This window comes from Helicoverpa armigera, chromosome 14, assembly GCF_030705265.1.
Source record: "Helicoverpa armigera isolate CAAS_96S chromosome 14, ASM3070526v1, whole genome shotgun sequence".
Classification (NCBI taxonomy): domain Eukaryota; kingdom Metazoa; phylum Arthropoda; class Insecta; order Lepidoptera; family Noctuidae; genus Helicoverpa; species Helicoverpa armigera.
This window is the reverse complement of record NC_087133.1, coordinates 4,416,324-4,443,021: the sequence shown is the minus strand read 5'-3', so window position 1 is coordinate 4,443,021 and position 26,698 is coordinate 4,416,324. Positions and strand designations below refer to the sequence as shown.

Below are 26,698 nucleotides of genomic sequence, written 5' to 3'. Positions count from 1 at the left end.
GCGTTTATTTGGCTTTATTGTTGGGGTTTGTTTATGCGATTGCTGTTTAACCAAGTACGGTGTTTGTACATGCTTTTGTTATGATTATTATGTTGTTGCGAATAATGAAAACGATACCGTGGGAACTTTTTGTTATTAGAATATTTTTTCGACCAATTGGTGCGTTCCAATTTTTGTCTGATAAGAATGATAAGATTTACGAATGGTCCATAATTATAAATATAAAATGTTTGTATATTGAAGTACGGTAGGCGGTAACAAAGTTCGAATTAGGTACGAAACCCAATAACCATTTATCAGTGATTTATATTCGAGTTTTCCCCAAAACGTAGCCGTGAAAAAGGCAAATCATAAATAAGATCCGATTCAAATTTGTAGAAGATGGTATCTGTATGATTTGTAGGCTCGCACCCGAGAGCGCTTTGTCTAGTGATGTGCTAATTGCCACGTCACGTATCGATAAACCCAATAAATGGCCCAACTATTGTATGTTCTTTACGATAGGTATATACAATATAGCTTGTATTGTAAAGTTGTGACATACAGCGAGCTCGTAGAGAATAATAGGGGTCTAGAAGTGGAAATTGAGTAAGAGTCTAAATAGTTTGGGATAAACAGAAGACGGTCATGTTGCTAAGTTATAAAATTGCAAGCTTATTTCCTAAAGCAAATAAAATGAGCGTTGCAGAGTGGATTTTTGTGCAGGTATAGCAATAATCCCAGCGCTTTGCTGTCACACATTCCCTGCATCAACATCTTTCGGCCAGATCTGTCGGTGAAATATCGCTTCGGGCCAGTTCTTTTTATTCACCTTTTATTTCTTATTGCATTAGCATGACGCCTCGCGCGTATGTAGGCGAAACTTACGACGTGGGTCGTCGAGACCGCGGGAAGTCGCATCACTAATTATTATTTTTATTATTTGTGCCGTATCGTTTCTGTTGTTTTATAAACTAGTCTCCCAATCTGTAGCGTTGACTGCTGCTTTAAGGAATTTCATTAATTCAATACTTTCGTTCGTACGTGTGAACGTCTGTGAATACTGGGCTTCTTACTAAAATTTAAATAAATATGTAGCCTATTATATCATCAAGTCTTCGGATTTTGTTGTAACATAGTCAGCAGTAGAGCTCGTCATGCATATAAATTAGTTGGACAGACATAGCTACAGAATAGATACCCGGAAACTGCCGAAAATGGCCCTATGGCCCGACCCGACACGATCCGTGCGGACGCCACGTATCGATGTCCGAAACATGGCCGATAAATAATCATTAATTTAAATTCGATACTCGCCCACGCACTAGCGATATCATAATGATTTAAGACGCTGGAATATTTGTCATAAACGCATATAAACCGTTTCTAAATACACACAATTGTAAAGGATTGTTTAAAATATTTTTCGGGATCAATATTTGGTACCTGTTTAATGTATTCCGAGCCGTGTGCCACATAATATATGGGAGGACCGATGATGTAAATGCCACCCTGAAGGCAACAAATCTGAGGCCGCATCGGCCGACAAACATTTTTTCTATACCACATACCCCAAACAATGTGTTATCTGTCCTGATGTGATTTAACAGGTAATTTTTAAAATAGATTACCATTAAACAGAGCCAGATTTATGTTTGGGCACAATGTAAATAGGCAAGCAGCAGAATGAGGAACTACATTTATTTTCATTTACCTCCATTTATATCGCGGCTCCACGTGGAGATTACGTGATTTAACAAAGGGAGTGCTATAAATCTGTGAGTCCTGTCTTAGTAGGCTTTTGTGGGCATTTTTGATATGTGCCTTTAAAAGCTTTTTTCTGTATTTAGATGAGAGTTCATTGTGTAATTCATTAGAGCGGGGGGGTAGGTCGCGTGGAGCGAAGTGCGGCCCGCGGTCGATATCAAGAGATAACGCCATATTTATTACCGACCAATGAAATGTCCAACAAGGCTGCGATACTTTTAACGGCCGACGAATTAGTCGATACAAATAAGAACACAGCAATAAAGCCGATGTACATTCGATCAACAGGAGAGGTGTCGTCCAGATATGCATACTACACAAAACAAGCAACCCCACTTGGCTGACTTAGAAACCTCTCAAAATCTTTAGTTTGTTTCCACAATTTTACGTGACGTTTATTGTTCATAAGAACATGATATAAATTCATAAGTGACCACACATTTAATCAAACAATGTGTTTGTGTCTACTTATCATAAGTAATACAGACTGAAGATATGTTACCTATGTGAAATTGTTGTTTAAGCGCATCACTAGTATTCCGATCACGTATTAGCCTGGACAACACAAATCTATCGTAGAGATCTGGCGTGATATATGTCTCAGATGTGTAGGCATTATAAATCTTATTGGCACTAAATCTATCTAATACTGGTTTTCACTGTGTATGTATACATTAGAAAGCAATCGTTTTAACAATTCAGAACATTCTGAGACAACTAAAACAACATTATTCCAAGTTCCAACGTCTACAATGCAATTCTAACGAAGAAATTTCTATTTTCATATTTTTCCAATAAATTGGAATCGTGCTACATATCAAACACATGCATTGCAGATGTGTGGGTGGTCCTATAAACTTCTGGTCGCATTGTCTATTCTAGAATCGAACTTGCGATTTGCATTGGAACCTACTCGGCATACATTATAATGTGGCGTGGTTTGTAAGTAATTAGCGCTCATGTCGATATCGATATTCCTATCAGGTACTTCATTAGTCGATGTTTCCGCCCTCTTGAAGTGTGCAGTTAAATTACATTATAGTAATAATTCCATTCATATTTTTATTTGAGTCTGTTAAAGCACAAAATTAAGCAATTTAACTTAACGTTACTAACTAACGACTGACCCGACCGACCGCCAGCCGAGTAATACGTCACGACTAGACATCTGCCCCCTCCCCTGGACCCCTCAGAGCTCCTGCTTCATGCCAGAACGGGACAGCGATATAAAGAATGGTAATAGAGCGAAAGAGAAGGATGGGGCTCGTGAAACATGGCGTATAACGCCCCTTGATTTATGGTAGTGTGCCAAAGTTCGAACTTTATGTGTGCGTGACGCTCACATACCTACTACAATATAAATGTATAATGTTATTGTTATTCACTGTTAAAATACGGTTTTTAATAAATTTCCATTTTAAGGTATTCAAAAGAGTTCCTTTTTAATTGTTGGCAATAAATGCTTTTATTTCAGTAGAATGAGTCCGTTTTTAGGTCTCCTTGACCCCATTTCGTAAGTCCACGCCGGAATGCCGCTAATGACGTAGCACGCATTCAAACTGCCATAACCATTAGACGTCTATAGCCGAGAATGAAGTGTCCTAATGCAATTATATAATTGAGTGTTCGTGTGTATGGTCGTTCAGACTCACTGAACTACATAATAACAATGTTCTAGTGTTGTCTATGCGCCGATAAGTATCTAGATTGTATTCAAATGAGCTATTACGGACAGTTCTTCAGTTTTGTGAATGGAGTGGCCGAGTCGCGTGCTCTAGCTTGAATTAATTTGCGTTACATTATTTAAATGTGATAATTATCTTCTATTATATTATTAAAGGGGCGTTTACTATTAGGTTTGAGACGAAGATTCGTTTAATTCATGTCAAGTAATCGGTGGTAGAGAGCATGTTATTATGGCGTAAGGTGAAATAGCTATTTGTGTTTTTGCGTTTCTGTTACTGTTAGTAACTGCTGTTTCATAACGTATTCGTTTTTTTGTTGCAGGTAATACACACTACTATACTACGCTGTCTGTAGAATAAAATTGTAAGTTATACAGGATGTCTGTGGATACGGTATGAATGATAAAAAATAATTCGAATGATTTTGTTGTGGAAACCGAAGCGTTCTTTCACGTGGATAATTTATTGTATTGTCAATTTAGTCACGCTGTATAATCCTCATTAATTCCCGCTTCAAATATTCGAAGAACCCAGAAGTTCTTACATAAAGCTTCAATTACTAGCCTGTTAACATAACAGCTTCACAACAACATAAATACAATATTTAATGTAAAACCACCACTATGAGAACACAATTTAACCTTAAAATTGCCAACTCAACTTACAAACCAGCAATTACCTCGGCAAAAATCTCCCTAATAAAGCAGAAACAACATTAAACATCAGAGCTCTTCCTTCATTAAAGGGTTATTAGACACCCTGAGCGAGGCGAGTAATTTGCTAAGCAAAATATATAGCGTAGGTGGCCACAATACTGGTAGGGTAGTGCCGTAAACAAGCTCAGTTTCCTCGCTAGGTGGTCTTAACTCACAGTGTTATTATTTATTAGGTTCCCGTCGGGGTACAGTAGCTCTCACTAAGTGTAACATCTGTCAGCTGATATAAACTATGCTGCGTTTACTAAGCGTTTTTGGTTTAGTATGCGTTTTAAATTTTGAATTTGGAATTTTAGAAGGTGTTTTATTTTATTTTTTTGTTTTAGAGCATGGCTGGTTTAGCTAACATTTTCTTTGGGAATATGCTCTATGGTACAGATCAAGGCTTGGAAAGTATTGTTTTTGTTTCAACAAATAATGCTGTAACGTGACAAGGTTAATTTAATTGAATATTTTGGACAGATATTGTGACTGCGTTGATATCTTAATTTTTTCACCAAAAAACGAACTTATCTTTCGTCATATAACAGCAAAACAAATAGGTACAAATAAGTATCAAGTATATAATCTATTGTACCATATAAACATGTGTAAAGCCACAAAACATTGTAACCACTCATTAATATCAAAACCACTTTCATGAACATTTGACCCCGCAATTAAGTTGCATAATTAACTTTTTCGCACACCATTATATTATAATTGTTGACAAATTGCTGTAAGATAGCAAATAGGTATGGCGGTGGTATTGTTCACTCTGTGACAAATAATAGCAGATAATACCGCACTATCGGGTGTCGGTCGCGAATTTAGCACTGTGTTTCCAGCCAATATTCCCACAGATAATAAACATACATCATGTGTGTAGTATGTATTGATGTTTGTATGTTTGTTACTCTATTAACTGACCTTTTTGGTGGAATCATTTGTTCTGTTAAAATTATATATCGCGATGTTTAGGAACTGCTCTGAAATGGTAGCGAATTTTTACAGTGTTTAGAGAAAAAAAATCGGAGTAATTAGGTATTAGGTAAGTACTTACATATTTATCAATTTTTTGCTTAATTAAAACATTCAAATAATAAAAAAGTTAAGTAGTAGAAGAATATGCTTTTTATGACCTCATATGAAAACTATCTGTAGCACTGTGCGTTTCCTATTCAAAAGTATATAAGTGAGTAAGTATATAGGTATGTAACATAGGTACGCAGTAACTCAACGGTTCCTCTTCATGAAGCATGGTGAAGTAATAAATCTAATAGATATCAGTTAGATAATATATTAGATAAAGGGTTACAACCAACTCTATCGTTTGCAATAGTTACGTTACATAATTTATCACTCCGTCTGCAGGATAGGTCATTTTATCACGATTATTTATTAGATATTGAATGTTTTTATAATAAAAAATACTTTTTCGAAGACAGTTAAGTATTTATTGAAAGGTTTCAATTTGAATGCCTAGGCATTTTATTAGCATTTATAAGATATAAAATATTGCCTTATTAAAAACGGGTCCATTTCTCGTTTCATAAAGACGTGTTACACAAGCTCGCGTTGTCAGATCGGGGCTCAGTCACGAGAGTCACGACTCTGTGTACACCCGACCTAAAATAACACGCCACTCAAACTTAGCTATCGCGAGATACGTGCAAATACCTCGTTAGGCCAATGCGGTAGCTCACTTTATTGAATATTCCAATTTATTATTCATTTACTTCGCAACTCGTGACCGAACAAGATGATACTGTATACGAATCTTCGCGAAGCAATATAAACGTCGCAGATCAGGAACTCGCGCTATCTACCCGCGGATACATAACTCCCAGTTAATGTAGGTCATAGAGCGAAACCTTGACGTCCAAACAGTATCTCAATTTGTAAGATAATACCCAATATTATGATAGTAAACAAATACTTAAATGTTCAAAGAGAACACAAAGATTTTATGACCAAAATAATGCAATGAAAACATCAGTAAACGTCAAAATAACTAGCTAATATACACCCAAACAAAGCTAAAATAACACGCATCAATCTCTTATATTAGCTCAGAGAGCGGCGGAACAACATAAAAACTTCCTAAAGTTTCCTATACTGGCCCGTAAATCTTGCGTTTTTTAATAGATAAATAGGGCCTCGCACAAACGAGCAATATCGCATTATTTGGCCCTCCCTCAGGAAAGGCCCTCCTGATAAAGCCTCCTTGCCTCACACCCTTCATGCTAATGTACTACGCCAGACGGTGACAACCATTTTTTGGCCCACTTGGCTACATTATGGGAGCTATAAAGAGTATTTCAAATTATATTTTCCGTGTCCATTAAAAAGGCGATGTGGCTTTCTCGGGCTTATTATTTAAACTTTTGGTACAGATTGTACAAACTTGTTTTGCTGTATCAAAGCTTCACGTAACGGTGATATGAAGCTATGCTTTTTGTTCATACCGCTACAGGTAGCGGTTGTAGTTTTTTAAGAAAGATAGTTTACAAAACAACAATTGTTCTACCGTTGGCGGCCTTTTAAAAGGTACAAAGTACCAGTTCACGGTACAACGTAATAAAATGTTCAAAACTTCAAAAAAATATGCCGTCATAAACAAAGCGGTTCGGATGCAAAGTTAGATAAAGAACATCTCACACACCTGAGCTAGAAAATTGCTTTTTTCTAAGCGCCTCCAGTTTTTTACGCAACTTTCTCCGAGAATAAAAGAAGTTTCGTGGAAGAACTTTCTTTTTTTTTCTTCTTGTTTTAGTTCGTAAATCATACCCATATTCCAGCCGTATGACGGGCCGCAAACGTGCAAAATATGGTAACAATAAAAATATTGTGACATGTCAGAACAATTGCTTGGGACGCTTTTGTTTTGACGAAAGTTTTTGAGCAAAACATTTCTATATGACGTTGTTTGTTTTTTGACCGCAGCTGTTACGAATTTAATTCATCCCAGAAATCCGAGCATTAGTTTAAACTTATTACAGAGGGCGCATAAAGCACTGCGGACCCTTATCAGAACTAGTTAAAAACTAATTACCGGGGTGACACCACCTTTCCATAAATCCCGGGACTCCTCCGAATTACTCTGACAAAAGTTATTTTTAAGAAAAAAGCCCTTGAGGCTGCGCCGCCCTCCCGCGACCCCCTCCGTCTCGCGAGGAATTTATCACGATTTATATTCATGGCATAACAACAAGAGCTCCGTTTAGGGTGATCCCATTCAAATTGTAGTCTGCTAAATAAAACCTGTTGTTTGCGATATCTGTGTTCACATAAAACACTATCAATTATACTGGAATAACGTTGCATGTGATAACGCAATATGCCTAACTTCAAACATCGGCTGTAAATATTATATTTTTTATCAATATATTTAAGTGTCAATGTTGAGTGGCGATGGCATAAATTATTCTAAATTTAACTAGTTCGGGTGTGAACCCGTAGCATATGGTGGCATAGAGTGTTTCAAACATTGGCTGGTGCTAGTAACTCCTGAGCGGACGGAACAACAAATCAAGTGTGGTTTCGGAACGGAAGCATTTGGTGTCGGTACAACAACTGTCTAACGGCCATTAATTATTGCAAGGGTTGGCTTTTACTTCAATGAAATTATACTAATAAATTAAACAGTGTAATAATGTATCTCACAGCTTTTTATGTAAGAGTAATGCGTTTAGTTTTTCATTATCATCGTTTAACTAACTACTGGTAGTTTGTAATAATATTTATCATATTTAATGAACTAAGGAAATAAGCTCCAATGATTACGCTTCCCTATTTCGAACACTATGCACTGAAAAAATCCCAGCTTCATACATGAAAGAATTCTGTAATGAAGTGAGTGCAGATAACTTGAACAATGAACATACTTTGTGTTTCCCGGTCTGAGTCTAAATAGCATATATTTTCCATGGTGTTAAACTTAGCGCCCATAACATAGATGGCCATAGTGACTAGATCACGAAGGGGTGCAAGGTTCAGGCCGCTGGGGGTGGCTTCGCCATAATTGATGAGGTTCTTAACGCAGCGGGGCGGGGAATTATCATCGCGCCGCGACACCCTGGTACAAGCCCTCATTAATTTGTGATTAGCCCTCAGTTAGAAGACTCTTGCGGAGGCTTTCTTCTAATTAGATAATCAGTTTTTCCTACAGAAGTAGGATTTAAACGTCTTGAGCAGATGTTATTAATGTTGCGTACAAGGGTAGGGGAGATACGGATGATTTGAAACATTTTATCCGAAAGTCCAATTTACATTGGTTCGGTTTGTTATTGTAAGTTTTGTAATTGCTGGTTTTATTCAAAGTAAATCTGCTAATTTGTCTACTTCTATGCAAGACACTGTTTCTTCGCAGTTAAAGTTGCTAGTTACTATCACAAAAGAAAAGTTAATAAATGTAATAACACAAAACGCTGACACAACAATCTTCAGGATGAACGGACAAATCGTGGCTGTATTTATGTTGCGCAAAAGTGAGATAAAAATTCGTTGCAATATCTAAAAACTCAATTCATCCCCTAATAAATATCTTAAGCATCGTTTGCTCAGAATGAGGCAAAACATTTCCCCCATACTGTTTATTTAAAGGTGGATTTGTTGAATATTTATTCACGTACCTACACATATGTTAAGGGGCGATACAGATGTATTTATTTGAACAAAAAGTTTACTGAAGTGAATTTTGAAATGAAATAATGTACACAAAAAGATGCGATGAAACCGTTGTCGCGTTGCTTGTTGCAAAAATGGTCAAAGAATGTCGATATATTCTTCCCCCATTCCTTTTATTCGGTACGTATATTTTGGTATGAATTCATTAGCTCACTATTTTTTTGCTTGGTCTCGCGAAACTACAATAAATAATACAATTCGCATCAGGGGCTATTCCTGTTCCCTCTCTATGCCCTCAATATTTCTCCATCTAAGTGGTTTTGTCTAAGAAAACCTACGTATCAGATTAATTCGGTTAGCGAGGGGTTTGGATGGAGCCAATTTGTCTGATTGCTGCCGATGTCAATTTATGTAAGTTACTTACCTATGTATGCCACTGCTCTTGGTTTTCAATAAATTCTGACCCTATCTTGTTACGTCCCCATCGATAAATATTTGCGCATGATCAATTCAATAAACTTGTGCTACGCAGTTGAATTATAATTTGATTTGTTTTTCCACTTGTATTGCCTAAGGCAATTTAGTCGTATTTTATAAATAAAACTTATGCCTGTACACACCCTGTTGTTTTGTACAGTATACATATATTGCTTTCTTTCTTCTCTCAATTCTTTTAAGTATTAATAAAATACCAAGACCGGCAGCAAAGCTACAATAAAAGTAATTAATCCACTCAAGTGCTTACGAAAATACAACGAAGAGAGGGAAGAAAAAGCGGAACTCGTAAAATAATCAACTCTCACCTCATAGAGTGTAGGCCGTATTGTTAATTATAAAGGTTATGTATCCAACGACCCTACCGGCCATTACCGTGCCAGTACACGCCTCTTTTGGGTAAACGTCCCAAATCTCGACACGAGGGGAAAAATCAAACAGTAAATATCGGAAAGCAATCCGAGTGATTCTATTAGATTGAATTAAGCGGGAGGCTTACTTTGCTTTGAGGTCTTCGGGCCTTACAAAATGGGCCGCACGATTTATGTGCCACTGAGTTGTTTTTAAAGCGTAACAAGTATTTTCTCCACGTGTACATATAACCTGATTTATTTACAGTTTATATTATTCACATTTGACTACTAAGAATTACTTAACTTCGCGTGCAAGCCGAGATACATCAGGCCCCGGTTCAGTTGGACCGACCGGCCAGCTATCTAGATTTCGCCTTTCAAAGGGGCTACATTTCTTAATTGGCATTTCTTGATTATTCGAGTCTTACTTTTAAAACCGTATCTTGCTCCGATTTCGCACTTAATTAATCAAATGTATCAGTGTTAAAAGTATTTCACTTTAAATTATTTATTTACAGTAAATACATTTCAATATACCTACTTAACGCATTTTAAATTCAGAAAATAATTTTCATCGACACAAAGGCTAGAAGTACCTGTGAATTTCTCATTGAAAAGGTATTTTTACACAAATGTCAATAGCAGCGCTGCAGTGAGCACGGGTTAACTCCTACGATCGAGATAAGCCATCACATTTAAGATATTTAAATCGATTTTCCCCAATTTTCCGCGGGCGGGCGCGAGTTAAAGCCCGAGTCAATTTATCCAGTGTCGCTGCGGGCCTGTGGGACGGGGCCTTTCCATTGTTCACCAAATGAAGTACGCGGCAAGCTTACAGGGCCGTTACACTGCTTCCGTCATCGTTTTATGGTCGGGAACATCGACTGTTCCCTGTCATACAACATAGTGGACATTTGTGTTCAAATTATTATCGAGGCGGAATATATTTGGGAATAGCTTTAGCAAAGTTGAAATTTTATTTAAAGTTAAATTCGTTCATAGCTGCATTTCTAAATGCATCATGCCTCCTATACAGTGTGAACATTCTCTCTTAATTACTTAATGCCCATCCCTATCTCTTGAAAATTGTTTTCCGTTCATTTAATTTCCAAACAGTGGCAACCCTTCAGATATTCTTTCATTAAGGAGTTTTGCTTATTTCGCTCAACCGGAACCTATTTGTTGGGTTGCTATTTAAAACATTCGCCCCGACTGCTTACATAGATCAGATACGTTCAACAAAGGCTTTTGTAATTAAGAAAGATATTTTAAGTCGGCGGCAGCTTGACTTTATATACGCAAAATGAATTTACTGAATTTAAGGGTGTTTGGTAAGACGAAATTGTTGATTGCCTGCAGTTAAGCAAACATGGAACAGTACCAACGTAAATTAGATTGATCAGAGCGGTAGCTCTAGAATTGCTCCCTGTATTTCAAACTGCCTATCTAGCGTACGTTTTTCCCGTGTCCCATTCGTTTGGTCGAAAAAGTTTACCAGGCAAAGCTGGTAAAACTCCAACGTCCAAAAATCGGTATCAAAGTAAAACACGCAAAGCAATACTTCGGTGGGCTAACAAAAATAAATTTCCAAATTCCAACCCCAATTTAGGAGTGCATTATTTTCGCTTTCACAGACATCCGATACAATTAAAATCTTCTTTAATTAAGGGACGAACATGAATCATTCGCACGTGGCGCACTGAGTTTTCCACTTGTATACGCAGGAACCTTAACACCAAATGGCTTAGGACTATGATTTTTCGATGCAATTTCAACTTTCCACCAAGGTACTTAAGGGTCATATTGGCTAACGTCGGTTAAGCAGTTAAGGCGTAGCTCACTGCAGTTTTTGGGTATCTCTTTTCACTTTATCGCAGTGTCTCCGTTATTTACTCGTACGTGAGGGATGCTCGCAATAAATAGGTGCGCACAAACATATTTGACATTTACAAATACCTCCCAAATTGGTTTCCTTGGCGTGACTGGCCGTTATTACGAGTTTTGTTTACTTATTGCTCCCGCACGGTGGCAAGATGTAATAGCATCGGGACATTTTGTTGGGGATCATGATTCAAGATTCTGTCGTATTAAGGCTGACCGTCAAAGAAACTGACCACTCCAATCTTACTTTATGTGTAACGTAATCTATTATGGCCTTACACATTAGATTTTATTAAGAGTCTGTGAATAATGTACAATTGTTTTTTTTCGATATAAATCTGTGAGCTTTATTTGGCAGTTAAAATGTATCGAGTTTGAAAATTGGATGCATCATCGACCGTTAGTAGCACTAGCACGTGAATCGCATTACTCAACGAGTGATTGAACCGCCATTTTATGCGGGAGTCACTGGCCGAAATCCAGTGAAAAAAAAATAGATCATTCAGCAAACGAGGTGCGAGTAGTCCCGCCATTCTGGGTGTCCGCTGGGAGTTGTAATTCAAGTGACAAATATCGAAAGCTACAATTCATATTTTTCTGCTATCTCCGCGTCCGTGTCGCCATCTGTGCCGGAGGGACACTCGCTATTGGTTCTCCATCAAGCGGTCGTGTGATGTATTTTTGTTGCAAATAAAACATTGTATTTTTTCTCCATCGGGAAATGTTTTATAAGTATTTTTATGGTTGCTACGTGACGTGTAATTTTGGGGTAAGATATGTTGAGGGATGCAAGGAGCATTGGTTTATTTCTGTAAATGGAAAATGCACAAAATAATGCAACCCTCCTGCAACACACGTATCATCTAATATACTACCTATTCCGAAAGTTCCTGTAAAGAGCACTAAACAAAATTGTATTGCACCAAATGCATTTTATTAAATTAAACTGATCGATGTAAGTGGTCGGTAATTTAAAAATCGCGTCCATTGTATCGACCGAAAATAGTGTTGGCGGTACACTGGCCATGCATTATCGAGATCGAAAATTTCACGTGCCCATATAATTTTAAGCTCGTAAAGCCCGGACAATAATTCACTGGGAGCATTTGCGGAAAATGCATTTTATTGTTAAAACGTGAATTTTATTTATCGTCGACAGCCCGCGGTGGGGGGGTGTAGTGGGGGTTGATTTGCAGTAGCATCGCATCGGAGCCACCCTTTGGCACGGATTATTTATACTAAAGGTAATATCGCCGGTTCATTATTGGGAAATGTTACATTTGCGTATTTCACTGACTATCGTTTGCAGTTCATTAAAAGTAAGCTATGAATGCATTTCGGTTGTTGATGGATGTTTAATGTTGGTTACCAAACAATAAAGTGAATAAACTTCAGAATTATATCATCGAATTATACTCTTTTCATAATTAGCAGAGCCTATAATTGAACATTTTACTGTCGCTACTCTACCTTGTGTTTAAAACTTTTCCATTTCCACATGACGCGTTTAATTCGTACAACGCCGTATTTTAACTCAAAACGCGGGCCGACATCGGGACCACTCCCCTCTTCACTGCAATCTGCAACCAAATAACATCCTTCATTAGCACCGTTCAGCGTATAAAATTACCAGTACGATTTTAAACAAGCACTTCGCACAATATAACTCATACAATTTCGCTGTAATACTTTATCGGGTAGTCTAGCACGCGTTAAGGCGGCCCTTTCCGGGCCGATACGAATCGCAAGGCGTTGCCGCTACCAGCGATCTTGGCCAGCCTTCACATTACACCACGTTTAATTGCAAATCGCCTTTATTTAGTGCGTTTTTATCATGTAAGGTTTTTCATTATATGTGCGACTTTTTGTTTGTTCGAGATTACAAATCTTTATGTTCATACAATCAATTCATAAACGAGTAATGAGTTTGTAGAACCGACAAGAAAATTGGAAGACGAGTTGAACGACAGCTGTTCGGGTCCATTCGAAGCTCGAAAGGAAAATGCAAACTCTTTTAAAAGCTATTTAGCTGCAGTCCCTAGATAGCGTCTACCGCAGTGGCTGGCTCGGTCCGTTTTTTCCCCGCTGAAAAGCCAATTTGGAATGAATCACTGTAACAGTGGCGAGCATCTGTGCTAATTTACCTACGGGCGGACAGTCTAATGCGACTCGTTCGATCGTAAATATCGAATCGCGACCGAGCGCCGAATATCGAAAGCCGGCATTAGTCGGATACAGCTAATACACACGGGGGTTGCTCCGATAAATTATCGTGCGTTCATTTGGGCTCCGATGTTTAATCTATCTGTAGCGATACAGTTTCGCTTCGGGCTATTGTGAGTTCTGAATCGTGAGAGAATTATTAGCTGGCGATAATCTATCCTTTGGATCTCTCAGCGGGCTGGGAAGGACTAGAACGAGTTAGTAGGGAGCTAGATGTTGAAAGCCTATACCCTATTTACATTACCTTAAACATAAAGCATATACACAAAAGAAGTCACGTTTGTATAAAAGTTTATTTATATACTATAAATCTCATGCACTATCTCGAAATAAATAAGTCTGCAAAAGACAAATTCGAATCACGAAAACTTCAGTTCGACTGACTTTGCGATATCCGAGGGAATCTTGGAGCGTACGTTGTTAAATTGAACTGTGACAATAGTATCTATTGCCGCTATCGATACGTATCTATCGATATGGTATCGAGTATAGAATCGATGTTATATTCCCGCCGCTATGTTTGCGTCTACGTGCTAGTGATGTAGAGCTGAGTTTGCAATTCGTTCAGTGCGTGGTTTATGCGTGTGTGTGTTCCATGTGATACTTCATTTACGAATTCGCGTACAGTACATTATTTATTGTAATCAAATTTTCGTCTGATATGAGATTTTTTGTGTTATTTTATGAGTTGACGGCCAGATGACTTTTGATCAGATTGGTACTACATATGAGTTATCATTTCCGCATTGTTGGTTTTTCCCGTATTATGAATAACTGATACAACGGGTGTGATTGCGCTTGATTATGATTTTTATGATAACATACAACGCAGTTCATTGCAAATTATACCTATTAAATTATTGTTGAACTCACAATTCAAATGTCTAACAAATGTTTTCCTATTGTTTCAGGTATGAATCTAAAGTGGAATCAACGCGGCTTTCCTCGGCACCTTATCTAAACTATGTAGATCAGGAACCCCAATAAAAAAGCTCAGACTTTATCATCGCCACAATTTTATCAGAGCCCTTTGATATGCAATAATGGGGGCAATGTATCAAACTAGCTATCTAAGTTAAACGCAATTTGAAGTATGGCCGCCTCTTAAGTCTACCTCCCCTCAAAAACCGGGGGATGAGGAGGCGGGGCTGCCTTATCGCGGAACTGCAGGCACTTCGCCCGTTTACCTTAAGATCTTTAATATTAAATAATATACTACAGTTAAAGCCTTAAATGTAATGCCTGGTGATGCTTTATTGCCTTTGAACCATTCTAAATCTTCACGAAGCTAAGTATAAATTTTAATCAGTTCAACTAATTTATCAGATTTGTGTTCAATTTAGCTACTGGGCTAATATTCAGTAACTTTATAACTGAGTCTGGAATAATTATTGAATTAATCACTGTAACAAGCGTTGGAAATGTTCGAATGGCCCTTGGCTACGATTTAAACGGCTTGATGTGACCTTCCTAATATTCCGGTTTTGTTCCGAGAGCTAGACCCCAATCGACAAGGTCAACAAATCGTTTACGGAAGTCTCTCGTAGGACCTTCTTGTGAATATAATAATTTCAAAACATTGCGTGCGTAGTTCTATAAAAATCTTTTATGCATTAAAAATTCTGTGCTAATATTTATAGCATTGTTAAAGAATGATTTATTTACACTAAAACTCTGCCTACAACATTTTTGTCGAAATCCTGTTTCGTAGACAACATTAAATCTACTGACAGCTGGCTGTGCGCCATTTTTCCCCGATTACGATGAATTCAAAAGACCGAAGGAGTTATTGCGCGTACGAGCAAATGTTTGTATGGAAATATATCAGGAAAACTTTGTACGAAATCATCTATCTTAGAAACCTTTTCTTGGATGTATTACTTAGTTTAAAATTGAAATAAAAGCGTCAGGCATCGATTTACAATACATAAAACAAGGACTATATGCACGTATTAAAGTAGGACTTTATATAGATTAGGTAGCCTACACGCTAAGTCCATGTATCTTAACATCCGCGTGCCGGCATGCAACCTGCGTGCACCACGGGGGAATAAAGACGTTAAATAATTTAATCGGATGCCTGGATGGTTTATGCACGCATGCTCCAAGAAAACACGTTTCTCACTCGACTCCGCCTAAAGAGTAGGTGCGTATAACATACGTACTCACTGTTCCCTGTATGCTGTAGCGTCCGTTATCTTCCGCATAATGAACTGTCACATTTCATCATGCCATCCAACATTAGTTCTTTGCCCGCCCCGAGGCTTGTTGCTCTATTTTCAACTTTGAATGCTGGCGCTCTGGATCCATTTTTCTGTGCAGCGCAATAGTCATTTCATCCATTATTTTGGTTGTTAGTTCATTGTTCTGCCCACATCGCCGTCTTTAATAGAAGTATCTCCATGTTAAGCTGCAATGCAATGTAAACAAGTTAGACAAATATAAACAAGCTGAAGATGTTTAATGTTCTATAAGGACAGTTTTACTGACTCCAGTTTGCTTCTATATTAATTCTACTCTAGTACATCTTTAATTAAGAAGTTCTTTGATAAAAAAATGTTGGTAGGGAATAAGAACTTTATTCATAAGGATAAATTTTTACAAAATCAGTATTTTTTATTTGATTTAATGTTAACTATTATAAAATAGATTTGATATTTTTATCTTTTCCTAAACTTATGGGGTCTAACAATCTCACGTAGACGTACATACATTCTATTTCAAATTATATTTACAGCAAAGTATCACGAACTATTATCTGTATTATTTTGTACTGTGTAGGGTCGCTATAAACTATCTAGGACTTGGCGAAGGCGCGTGGGCAGTGATCTAGTACTTAGCCATATTGTTTTCTAATGACTCAATAGTATAGCACTGTATATCTATATGATTTCAAATAAGTGAAGAAAAACAATATTAAAAAGATAAATGGATAGCGGTCATTTTGGAAATTGAAAATGGTCAAAAATTCAGAGCTATTCTATACTAAGTAAGTGCCTAGGTAACAAATGAAAACCACTCCCCTTAACACGCCCTGAAATAAAAGGTAGGTACTTGTATTTTAGGTATCTACTTAATTACATAGACAACTATTAATATCAAGTAAATGATTGTGACTTGTATGTATAAGCTTAAAGTATCTAACATTTATCCACAAGGTCTAACAAATCATGAATCTCAATATTTCGATTTAACTCATCTCAATTACTCCTAACGTCATGCACATTAGCAAAATGTAGATTTATGTTCAGTACAAAATTAAATGTCTAAACCACAATGTATTGCACTCCCTAATGTAGATACACGTATGATAAATAACTTGCGAAGATAGGGTGAGAAATCTTACTTAATTTAACTAATGGACTAATATAATACTGCGTCTAATATGTGGCGCCCATTGTGTGCCGCGAAAGTTACTTCGACTCACTTTACTAACACAACAAAATTACCGAAACTTCATAATTGTTTCAAAGTTTTTATATTGTGGTTCTATGTTGTTTTCGCGTTTAAATAAATTATTTTCGGAATTTCCTTTTATAGAACGAGCTAGAACTCCTGTATTTGTTAGCAATTTAATTCCATTTCCACTTCGAAAAATTTGGCTTATTGCTTCATAAATTTTCGATAGAACATTAATTTTCATTTGTCAGTCAATATTTTGTAGCGCCCCTAATTCTTTCCAGCGTTATTGGATGTTGGAGCGCTGTGCACCTAACTCAATACTGAAGAACACGTGACCGCAGTAGATTGACGACTCTCCTGTGTCTCTGTAATTAAGTTTTACCACACTGTGCAATACCGTGCGTGGGCCACATAGCTACTACATATTTGTTGTGTATTAGGCCTGAGGTGAAGATGCCTACTATGGTTATTTATTTAGGGTACTATGTACTTTTTGCGCTCAGTTATTTAGAGTGGACCACGCATGCAATTTTGTTTTTTACCACAGAACATTCTCTCTGCCATACAAATTGAGCACAACTTTTTACGTACTTAGCAAAATTGTTATCTCTTCATTGTTTAAATACAATTATTTCAAAAATCTCCCACATTTGAAAATGTTTACAGAAAGGAAATGACAGCTGACTCGAAAGATTCTATCGACAAAATATATCTTTCCGTTAGAAGCTGTTGAGTGCAGATAAATAAACCGGCTCACAATGGAATGTTTCTTTGAAGCCAAGTGAATTTCATATCGGCTTATGAATTCAACTTTTGTAAAAATACGTATGATAAATTTTACTTTAGAAAATGTACTAATTACGACAGTAATAATAGCCAAAATGACAAATGCAAATGGCGCCATGTACAACTGGTAACGCAGTAAATTACCCTTGCAGTACCTACCCTACAACGTTGTACACTACGCACATTCAACTGTTTGCAATGTCACCAACACAACGTGTTCTCATCCTATCAACTATGCACCTTATAAAACACATTTTTATATAATTAATGATTTTCCGATATTAAAAAGCCTCACATAAATTATGATCGTTATTAATATTGAACATTACTATATCTTTATAGACTCTTAAGCTTATTATAGGCAATACGATAAAAAGTATGCCTTTATAGGCAGTTAATGCAATAAACGTCTGCACTAACCCTACAATTCCAACTGCGGGCCATTCGGACCACATATTTAAGAAAATAATTCTGGAGAGCGTCAATTCAAAACATTTATCCAGTTGCTTCAGTTGACTGACGTACCTAATTACGTTTTTACACTTATTATACGCCAATAAACAAAACCTTGGTATTGTGAGGATCGGTCGGTTCACTCGCAACGGGGGGAGTAAAGGAGGTACCACCCTCTACAAAATTATGTACGACGAACTGGGACTAATATATCAAGGGGAGGACGTGCCAGACTAAGGAGACTGGGTATTATAGGGTGGGCCGGTGGAATACTTAAGAACCCTGGTGACACCCCATTAAAACACACGTCCCGCATTTTTGGCCAGACGTTTTAATTTCGGCCCAAACGCGAATTGGATTAGGTCCGGAATTTGTGGTGTACATTTTAAAATTGGGTGTGCGTTGTGAGGGTTAAAATTGAGACTCTTAATTTAAATATTTTTTTATGAAGTAGATAGTACGCTGCATCGATGTAGTGGGTCATTGCATGTCAAGGCGGCAGTTATCTGTTTATTTCACACTTCAAATGGGTAAAAATGCCAATTAAAACGTGCATAAAGACGGTTTATTCTCGCCCACCGTGTGTCAAAGAATTTATTTAAATAGTATTGAGTCATAGACGCAGCTTTATCCGCATGTACGTTATTGCGTTCAAATGCAACGTAAACGGTTGCAACCGGCAGATATTACACGAAACGAGGCGTGAAACACGCGGCGCTCGCAGGACGCATCCGGAATCATAATTCCAAAATAACTTCCATCCGTTCCCCTTCCATCCCCCCCACTTCACACACCCTCTTGCCGCACTTTTTTTGGGTAAACTGGAATCCCCGTCCCACCGTTAATTCCCAAGATAGACATAATTTGGAATTGGATCCATCTATCGCGCGTACCTCCGAACAAAAATAAGTTAGCGCGCGGTACACGGCCGATTTATGTGGGCGAAAACAAAGCGGCCAGTGTACATACTTTGTGAACATAGAGAGACTGATGATTTTTAACTTCTTAAAATAACTTGTTCAATATTGAACAGTTTTGTTTATTATTATATTAAAAAATTCAAATCAGGTCCCAGCTGAAGAACAAAATATTTTCAAAAAGTGAAAAATTTATCGAATTAATTTCTGTAAACGTGTTTAAAGCGCCGCAATTTATGTAATTTCTTGGACGTTTAATTTTATGACAAAAAACAGCATCTAAAAGATAAAAACGACTAGAAAGTAGCCATCAAACAATTTATTTTACGAGAGATCCTTACGCTTAACAGGTCATAAAACGAGTCATAAACGCGGGCGCGTCCATTCACAAAATACTCTATGTTTACTTACCGTTTTAAATGCAAATACGATTACGGCTGGCGGTGTCACAGTTACAGATGTTAAAAAAACACTGTTTACCCAATTTTCGGCCATATTGTTTAATATTTACTTGGAATAAAATATGAATTTCCCGTAGCATACCCAATATTGTAAAGCCACACTCGAGACCGATGACGTTGCACAGACATCGCAGAAGTAAGTATATGCGCGTTTTTTATTTCACCTTTGATACTTTAATCCAATTTGTTTCCTTACATACCACCCAAGGGATAGGGGAAGAATTTTGTCCTTATAATTGTTATTTTGAATTTAAATTTTCCATTTTTATTTATTGGCAGCTCGGTCCCTGAAGTACGGAGGCTTTTTCATACATTTTTACGCGTTTTAATTTTTTGCGACGCAAAAAACAGACGTTAATTTACATATTTATGAGAACGTGATTACTCATCAGCACAGTTAATAAGATAAGTTTATTCATGGCCAAAACAAACTTTGTTTATTTCTCGTTGCGTTTTTTTACTGAAGGCGGTCACAATATTTTAGTAATGAAAACGCAAGTGATTACTAGAGAATACTTGGGTCACCGCACTATCGACTGCCACATAATTTACGACTAGAATAATTGTTTGAATCTGAATAATTTATACGTCTTTGAGTCATTTATATTTTTGCAAAGGAATGCATAGTTCACGTTGCCGAAAGTTAACCCGTAAGTGGTCCTGATGGCTTTCGAGGTCGGCCTACCGATTCTTTTTATAGCCAACTAAGAAAATTGGCTCATTAATCTTAAAGATAAATGTCCAGCCACTATTCGGCCCATCTTATCAGCGAACAGAATGAATGGAAGTGTGGTATACCTACGAATTTTGATAGCATTTGGAACTTTTTGGTGTTTTTCTCGTAGCTTTTATGGTTTTATGGGCGCTTACAGTAGTTGTTCCTGAATCATAATGACCCTATAACGTCGATTAAATGTAACATATTGCAGAAAGATTTGCGATACCTGTTCGGTAGAGAGTTTAGGAGACGAGCATAAATCTGTAGATACATAATAGGTACCGATGTTAAAAAGGCGTTGAACAAAGAATTCTATTACTTAGCAGATAAGCAGAATTGAGGTTTATGTGAGAGTGGTGTGGTTGTCGTGGCTCACGACCGCGCCCTATGTCGTCAGATGTCGCCCAGCTAATTGTCAGCTCGCTGACACGAGTGTCCGACAGCCGCACTCGACACTAGACACGTATAAGTAACTTAACGCTGCCCTGCACTGCGCATAAATAAAGGAACAACAAAGTTGTGTTCCGCGCCATTTTAGACCTCTAACATTTACTCTTTTACACAAGAATTTGGTATCACGTCTTATTTTTGTTAATTTAGTGCTCGTTTGAGTCTGCTTGTATCTAGTGAAGTTGCCAAGCTCCTAAATAAATATCCAGCAATTTATTGCATACCAGCAATTATCGGAATAATCTCCGCCGAAATGTGTAAATTAGACTGTTATTTACTGACTTGTTACGATTAAAGCTCAATTCAAATGTAAGTAAACTGTGAAAATTCCGTGAAAATGGCCGTTGTTTCTAAGAAATATAGATTTAGACCGTTAACTTTTGCAGAAGCGATATAAATATTACGCTTAATTAAGTCATAAAATGGTTGTTTTATAACAATAACACATTTTAAAATAACTATTTCAACGCCTTAATGTTTACAGACATGTTTTTGAAGCACTAATACATAGTTTTCACGCCATATATAAGGAGCAAGTTTATGTTTCGTCAAAATTGAGCGTGTATTTGTTCAGAGTCGTTAGAGTAGTAAAAAGCCATATTTATGTAATGTAGAACATAAATATTTCGCCATTTTGTGTGGGCGTGATACAGTGGGAACCTGATCTTTTTTTTCATTCAACCTTTTCTGGCATTCCATTCTTCCAAGATGTCAAAAAAAATATCAAAAATATACATAAAATTAACCTATTAGTTTAAGTATTTAGTTCATTCATTTTTTCTATTTATAAAAAGCTTAAAATAGATAATCTCAAAACCCCAAAACACATAACCACCCCAGAAACAAAGTTCACCAAATAAACTTTCCACCAGGTATACCTACTGGAGCATAATTAAAAAGAAAGAAAATTCTTTGGAAAGAAACAATCGCGCTTGGAAAGGAAGCAAGTGTCGCGAAGAAGTCGTGAGCTGAAACTTCTTCACATAAATCGGTGGCAACGAGTTAACCCGGCACTAGCGCGAGTTGAACAAACTCGGCCAACACACACTGCTGCACTTTTGTTTATTTTAAAGAATTAGGCGTTGGGCAGTTTAGGGTTATCTTTTTTTAGGACATTCATTTGTTTGTGATGTATTGTCGTTTGTAGTGGTGACTGGATTTTGGTGATTGTTTTGACCATGTGGGACAAAATCTAGGATGCATGATATCAGTTCTTTTAAGCAATGCTCCTTATTAATATGGATTAATTATTATCAAGTATTTTTGTTTTGCGCTTATCAAGGAAAATAAAGTAATGACATAGCACAAGAAATAATTAAAAGAATGTGTGCAGGTGGTCCTATATTCGTCACTCTGTCAGTTTCATTAACACTGCCTGTCTCTGTTCCTATTTATATCGTTGATAAATATATTATAGGCAAAATAAAAGACCTTATTCTAGATAACTGAAAGCGGACTGACGTAGTGACACGCGTAAACCTTTCAGTCAACGTCTTCATCCAGAGAGAGATTACACATTATCTAACTTGTTATCGCGCCAACGAACAGTGACTGATTCGGGTTCAGAAATAAATGTTACTAGGCCAGGATATAAGGGAAAATTGTTTTCGAATTAAACCCCCCAAATAGTTAAGCGGGGTTAGTACTCTTTTATTTGATTAAAAATAAAATTGTGAGAACCACTCCTATCTGAATGAGCTGTTAGGAAAACTGGTGACGTGGTACAAGGCATAAATCGTACAAAACATAGGTACTTCATACTTTACAGGACTGTCAATAATGGCTATCGAGAAGTAGATTCGCTCATTCAGCAGTGCATTTGGTCCGGTCGGCATAAGTCACGCTGACCGCCCCGGACCACGGCCAGCAGACAAAAGCCGAAGCGCTTCGTGTTCAATCATTTCGGCTGTTTATTCGAAATTTATTCTGTCGGGGAAATACGAATGAGTAGTGGGCTAGTGAGGCGATAAATCGTGTCGATGTCGCGACGTGTCGCGCGTCGGGTTAAAAGCTCGATAACCGAGACGGGCACACACCTACCCGCGCCAACAATAACCTCTCGCTTTGTTTTATTTCTGAACGTTCCAACGCGGACCGACCAGATATCCGCCAAGTATTTTATGCATAAAAATATCGATATATAATTGCTTCATTACGTCCCTGTGTTGGTGAGTAAAATATGTGGGAGTCACACACAGGTGGCTCTTTTCGTGAAGCATTTTCGAACCCTCAATTAAGCTCTTATCGAACTAATTAGAAGTTTATTATCATTTTCCGTGACGACTTAAAGATTACATCCACGAAAAATACGCCGCTGTAATTACCCCGCGATAACTACCGCACAGTTATATTTTACTTTATACAGTTGTAGAAATATTATCACAAAAAGTTTCGCGCCGCTCTTATTTAGACGTTCATTCGTACATAAAACGAGGCTTTTTGAATTGATTATGTGAAAACTGTGGTAGCAGCAACTTGCATAGTTGCCAAAGCAGTTATTTCTGTCTATTAAATATTTTACGTGCCATTGTCTTTTAATTAGAGTCTTTAATCTTTGAACTTTTTTGTAGAGTTCGGTGTAATTGTTTAGTTGTTGGAGTGGGTGTGAGTTTATAATTACATAGTGGTGTTAAGCGTGAGGCAGAACACCCTGTAGCGGCCAGAAAGGCGAGTTCTGTGGTGTCTGTCGGTTCTCGCAGTGTCGCTATCGTTGTATCGCCTCTGCCACGCCGTTTGCTTTATGGTGCCAGCTTGGGTGTAATATTTCTTAGGGATCGCACGCCATGATTCATTCCGTGTCACTTTTTAACTTTTCGAACGTACCTGTAATGAAGGTAGAAGGCAGATAATAGAATTTAAAAGTGGAACTTGGAATTTCGCTTTGAATTTTTGTTTTTCAACAAATTACGGCTGTTGAAATGTAAACAGGCCGCTTGAAATCAGTCAGCAATAAGTTTTTAATTGGAATCGGATTTGTAATATTAATTGTACGATTGCGTTGAAATGTTCGTTAAAATAGTAATTGGATTAATGTATCCTCTTTGTTTCAGCAATAATAATAACAAGTAAGGCATGTATCGTAGGTAAATACTAAAGTATGTGGCTTGAAGGCTTGAAATTGAGCGAGCGGCCGCGCCTGCGCCGCTTGTCAGTTATAATTGGCTGAACTTGTCGACCGAGTCGTAGCGATTTTTTTACTTTTTCTCCCTACACTGCCATTACTCTTCGTCTCCCGGGAGAGACGTAAATTGCGAACATACAGCTCGTGGAAACAAGCATTGATGTGACGTATGAATACACGACCATTGTTATGTATTATTAAAATTCAAATTCCAGATGAAATTTCTAAACGCTGGGGGTTCCGATGTTCATATTAATTGGTTTTATGAAAACATCGTGCAGTACACGTAATTTGTTGGTTGGTATTTGAATATTAGATGGGGTAAGGTATTGTAAACGGGAGTCTAGAATATCTGGTGCATTAAAATGAGATACCATTTTCGTCTTAATCGGAGGTTAAGGCGAGTTGTACACAAAAGGGTACACGTTGTGGGACAATGTTCAGTGTTCATTGTGCTAGTAGCAGTGGCAGCTGGATCCTGGCACTTTACATAATTCATACATAATCGCTTTGCATATCGACAACATGTGACATGTGTAGCTTTTTGTACTGAACGGGGATTTGTTTTTGTTGACGTAGCAACTGATAAAACTGCGTACTGAATAATGATGTGCTCGTCAATGTGTTCTAGAATGGACGTAAAGAGGATTTAAGCAAAACGTATTCTCTTTTCCTGAATTATGCAGAAAATTATTATCATTACCTAAGATTATGAAACAGTTATGGCATTAGCAATAAAAATATCTAGTTTATTACCGACTAGTTTTTATGCAGATAAACCTGTCCAAATGTTGAGAGTCATTTTACTCAAATTTATTCCAAAGCAGACGTAAACAAAAATAATGCTTAAAAGGCGAAAAAAATCTACGTTAAGACGCTTTCCAGAGTATACTTTCCTGATTTTAAATGCAACTATCTGGTGGTAGTATCATTAGTTTTCTTAAAGCGTTACAGCTTAACTTAAGCCAGTAAATAGCATTCGCGGCGGAGTCCAAAAATGCATTTGGTCTGTAATAAATAATACATGAACCTATTTATGGGGACCTCATTAAATTGGTGGGTTTTATACGACCCTTTGGTTTCTGTTGTTTGCTGAATTAAGCTTTTGTGTTATATAATCTTGGAATATTATCAAGGTATTTTTTATTGAATAATGTTGCCTAAACGGCATAAAATAATAATAACACAAGCGTAATTGTATCTAGTTCAATACTTACTTAAATTAAGAAACGCATTTTAAACAGGTAGATATTTTAGTATAAAATACAAAAAAAAGATTTACCTAACAGGGGTTAAAACCTTCACGCCAAAACGCATCACTAGAAAATGTTAAGTACATTCTAACAATTTATTTATACCATCTTCTTATATACCTATGTATATACATCTATTCCAGTCAGTTCATTATTAAGTTAAAAGTTTTCAGTTAGTTCGCAATTAGTTAGCCGCTACCGTGCTTTTAATGAGCATTTCTTTGTTCTCAGACCAATTGTTTAACTCTTTTGTTGTTATTCTTTAATTAATCCTTGTTTTTGGATGCGTTCGTTACGAACTTAACCACTTTTAATTGCGGTGGCAATTTCTTTTATTGGAAATCAATAATACGTGTGTGAATTTTTTCGACTGACTTTCACTTTAAACTGTTTTCTGCAATTATTATGGGTATAAAGTTACTTCTTATGTGGAATACCAATTCTCATCGTGAATTTTTACAAAGTATTTTGTAAATCATCAAAAAGTTATATTATAATGCTACTTTAGCACCTATACTTATTACTATTTTTTATAAATAAAATACCTAATCTACAAGATATAATTAAAATAACAGCCCGCTCTGTCCGACTAGTCCCAAATCCTCCCACTTACTAATGTTACACCAATTTTCTTCCACCCTTTAATTTTCACGTTAACATTGAAAAACGAAACTATCCTCCTGTTAGTTAACATAAACTAAGTGCAGTATTGATGTAGGCAATATTTCACAGATAGATGATTACAATCTCATGTTTATTAAGTAATAAATCGTTAGTTTAATTATGTATGCGTCTACAAGAATGATTACGTTATAAATTAGTCGATCTAATGAGCGATGAGAATACAATCGATGTATTATCTTTCAATCGATTTTATATCGAGTTAAGGTTTATTTTAATTTTTATGCTGAGAAAAAATAGAAAAAGTGGGAAGTTTTTAATTACTAAGCATGAAATTAATTTACTTGGTTAATGAAACTAAGTTTTAACCATTTATGTTATGTGGTGGTGTATTTTGACAAATTAGGTTTTGTTTACCTAATTAAAATTTTGGTAATTGGTTTGGTTAAAAAGTTAGGTTAGTTAATAATAGTTTAGGTTTTAAAAATAAGCAATACCTAACGTTATACCGACTTCAGATCAAAAATAACAGTGACGCTTCATATTTTTCATAACATTTAATCCACTGCTTATCTCAAAAAGCTTACCCCACTTCGTTATCTCAATTTGTAACAGAGAACGCATTCAGGAACAGTTTGCACAATCGTTTCCACTCGGATACAGCAGCAATTAAGAACAATTCATACTACAACATTGCGTTGTCAACGCATACACTTATCAGTTTGACCTGCTAGCACCTTTGACTGATTTGCACTGAGATACAACGACCAGTGCTCGAAGACCTACCCTCCCCCCTTTTAGGCATACTG

At 36.9% G+C, this 26,698-nt stretch overlaps 1 protein-coding gene and 1 long non-coding RNA gene across 4 annotated transcripts in view; one reads left to right on the top strand and one right to left on the bottom strand.

The window, feature by feature from the left end:
- Positions 1-26,698, top strand: part of LOC110379698 (homeotic protein ultrabithorax) — a 125,215-nt gene that overhangs the window by 29,263 nt on the left and 69,254 nt on the right. The gene's annotated exons all lie outside the window — the stretch shown is intronic.
- LOC110379708 (uncharacterized) overlaps positions 1-26,698 on the bottom strand; it is a 58,151-nt gene that overhangs the window by 24,638 nt on the left and 6,815 nt on the right. Inside the window, exons 2-4 of one of the 3 annotated variants that reach the window (XR_002429763.3) lie at positions 23,515-23,717; positions 15,873-16,117; positions 12,955-13,064 (exon numbers count right to left, since the gene is read on the bottom strand). This is a non-coding gene — a long non-coding RNA (uncharacterized LOC110379708). The remainder of the gene's footprint in view (positions 1-12,954; positions 13,065-15,872; positions 16,118-23,514; positions 23,718-26,698) is intronic. The other 2 variants (XR_002429762.3, XR_007510516.2) reach the window with 2 other exon arrangements.